At 40.2% G+C, this 3331-nt stretch overlaps 1 long non-coding RNA gene across 2 annotated transcripts; it reads left to right on the top strand.

Moving 5' to 3' along the window:
• Nucleotides 1–44: 44 nt before the first annotated feature.
• On the top strand, nt 45–2617 carry LOC126495517 (uncharacterized). Of its 2 annotated transcripts, none has more exons than XR_007590159.1 (3): nt 45–122; nt 1003–1157; nt 2501–2617. It is a non-coding gene; the product is annotated as an uncharacterized lncRNA (long non-coding RNA). The 2 variants fall into 2 exon arrangements; XR_007590160.1 differs by lacking the exon at nt 2501–2617 and adding an exon at nt 1497–1556.
• The last annotated feature ends 714 nt before the right edge of the window (nt 2618–3331 follow it).

Genomic DNA, 3331 nt, shown 5'->3' with positions numbered 1-3331 from the left:
ATCTACTTCAGTATTTAATCCTCTCTGTTTGTTTTCCTATTTACTAGTGCGAGTCTTAATACAAAAGCCATCAATAGAAAAATGCAGAGTGGATATTCCAAGGATCATGGCTAGCTCAACAGGTAATCATTGACCAAGGTTTCTGTCTCAAAGAAACACACATAGGTCTACATTAATCATAAACTAGTTGGCCTATTAGCTCAGACATTTTTTTTTAATTCTTATGTCTTAACCCATAATTCTTATCTGTGTTAGCCACGTGGCTTGGTACCTTTCATCAGCTAGGCATTCTCGTCTATGTCTGGATAACGACTGCAGACTGAATCTTTCCTCTTCCCAGAATTCTCCTGTTTTCATTGCGCCCCCCTCACATTTCCTGCCTGGTTGCCCCACCTCTACTTCCTGCCTGGCTAGTGGACAACATTTTATTAAACAAATACAAGAAACAAATCTTTACAGGGTAAAACCATTGTCCCAAGGAAGGTAATTTTTGCAGCATCATTTTCCCAAGAATAACAGTTGACACTTGCTATTTATAAGAGCTTACATCAGCAGAGGCTTCAAGCTCTCACTGATGAAGACAGAACCATGGTCTTACGTTAGAGGAAATTGCAATATAGAAACTTATCGAGGTCTAATGACTGGTAGTTGATACTGCTGGGAACTTCTTTGAAACTATGTGACCTTGAAGCCTGAGATATTGATTACTTTGCCATGCTGCCTCTAATGCTACCACACTAGACCAATAACTTTAAAAATATCCTAATAGAATATTTGTTTTAACAATTGTGTTAAAGTTAGCTTTGTCTAGTTGATTGAAAGAAACGAAAATGAATTCCTTGTTTTTTTATTTCTTTGATGTGTCATAACAGTGATCTTGTCCCAGCACGTGTTACTAAAAGTTACTAAAAGTGTGTGTTAGTAAAAGTAACTACTGTGTGTAACTGGCTGTGCTGCAGCAGGGACAGGGTGGAAATTTACCATGTCTGCTCCTCACTTCAGAGAGTCCAATTCAGCTAAAGTGCCCCAAAGACTGGCTGCCACACCAAAACAAATGCCTACAATTTTCTCAAGAGACCAGTGTTTGGAAGGAAGGTCTATCTGACTGCGCTAGAAAAGAAGCCACTTTGCTGCTCATTCAGGATGAAGAAGAACTAGTAAGTTGTTCTATAAAATAGAGGTGTAAGCATTTCTGGAAGCTATATCAATGTCTCCTGATTTAACAGATCTTCCATGTAAGGGAAGTGGAGACTTTGCATTATGGAAGCTCATAGTCTGAGAGACTAATGGGATATGTGAGCCAATAACTGCACATGTAAGGTGAGTGTCCTAGGATCGTAAATGCTGGGCACAGATTCCTGAAGGGAGGAAGAATGAACTGTGCTGAGGACTCAGGATGGACACAGGTGACACTTGACCTAGGTATCAGGAGACTGTCGAATATGAATCACAGCACACAGACTCAGGTTAAGTCCTCTCCTCTTCTTTGATTGTAGAGATTTGTAAAGAACTTTGCAAGGGAAAAAGGCAATTCATTTTGGATTGGACTAAGTTACNTGCTCTCAGAGACACACACAATGAAGCTCCAACTCAGGATGGACATAGGCTAGAATCTTCCTGGTAAGCGCACCTTGGGGTGCTTACACACATTATTAGAAATGGGCTAGTCCAGGTGCGAGAGTTAGCCAAGAAGAGGCTAGATATAATGGGAAAGCAGTGTTTAAAAGAATACAATTTGTGTGTTGTTATTTTGGGCATGGGCTAGCAGGCGGCCAGGGTGCTGGGGACGCAGCCCCGCCGCTCTTATTTCAACAGTCTAGTTGATTGAAAGAAACGAAAATGAATTCCTTGTTGTTTATATTTCTTTGATGTGTCATAACAGTGATCTTGTCCCAGCACATGTTACTAAAAGTTACTAAAAGTGTATGTTAGCAAAGTAACTACTGTGTGTAACTGGCTGTGCTGCAGCAGGGATAGGGTGGAAATTTACAATGTCTGCTCCTCACTTCAGAGAGTCCAATTCAGCTAAAGTGCCCCAACGACTGGCTGCCACACCAAAACAAATGCCTACAATTTTCTCAAGAGACCAGTGTTTGGAAGGAAGGTCTATCTGACTGCGCTAGAAAAGGAGCCACTTTGCTGCTCATTCAAGACCAAGAAGAACTGGTAAGTTGTTCTATAAAATAGAGGTGTAAGCATGTTCTGGAAGCTATATCAATATCTCCTGATTTAACAGATCTTCCATGTAAGGGAAGTGGAGACTTTGCATTATGGAAGCTCATAGTCTGAGAGACTAATGGGACATGTTAGCCAATAGATGCATGTGTAAGGTCCTAGGATCATAAATGCTGGGCACAGATTCCTCAAGGGAGGAAGAATGAACTGTGCTGAGGACTCAGGACGAACACAGGTGACACTTGACCTAGGTGTCGGGAGGCTGTGGAATATGAGTCACAGCACACAGGCTCAGGTTAAGTCCTCTCCTCTTCTTTGATCGTAGAGATTTGTAAAGAACTCTGCAAGGGAAAAAGGCAATTCATTTTGGATTGGACTAAGTTACTCCATGTCAGAGAAGCACTGGAGATGGATAAACGGCTCCACTTTAAGTTCTGNGGTAGCTCACAAAGAAGCATTTTGCTCTCAGTATCTTGCCACTTTCTTATTAGATGAGATTGTCATGGTAACTGTGCAATGAGAGACCTGACATTTCAGAATCAAATTATATTTTAACAGAATTCATTATTTTTTGTATAACAAGAGCAAAATATTCATGCAAAAGGATGTAAGATTCAGTCAAATTTCTCTACGGTGATTTTTATGAGGTTATCAGGAGTGATATTGAGAATCATTTTATTAATCTTGTTTGAATAAACTTAAGCAAATGTTACAAGAAAATGAACTTCTTATCCAGAACAGAAAAGATTGAAATGTAAAATACTGATTTAGATTTACTCAAAATGTAATGAGCCTTTATTAATTATAGAAATTGTTGAACATAAAAAGTTGGCACAGAGTAGAAAAATATATCTGAAATGTATGGATTAATCTTGGCTGCTCTGTCCTTTACTCTGAGGACAAAATCTCTCTGATTAGACTAAAGGGATTGAGAAGCCTGGAGGCTGCTGTGCTCAGTAGGAAGTGTCAATCAAGGAAGCCCCGCCTTTGCTTTAACTCTCTGACCCTGACTTCAGGTAAGGGAGAAAGAGAGAGAGAGTAACAGTTTCCCCACAGGGTTATTTGGGGATTAATAAGGAATGTCAGAGAATTTTCCAGGAGTCTAGTAGGAGAAGGCCTGGGAGGCCTTAAAGGGATGTGAAAGGAAGTCCTTGAC

This window comes from Alexandromys fortis, unplaced genomic scaffold (genome assembly GCF_014885135.2).
Source record: "Alexandromys fortis isolate MF-2015 unplaced genomic scaffold, M_Fortis_MF-2015_v1.1 scaffold_515, whole genome shotgun sequence".
Taxonomy (NCBI): domain Eukaryota; kingdom Metazoa; phylum Chordata; class Mammalia; order Rodentia; family Cricetidae; genus Alexandromys; species Alexandromys fortis.
Note: the sequence above shows the minus strand (reverse complement) of the source record. Positions and strands in the feature narration are given on the sequence as shown.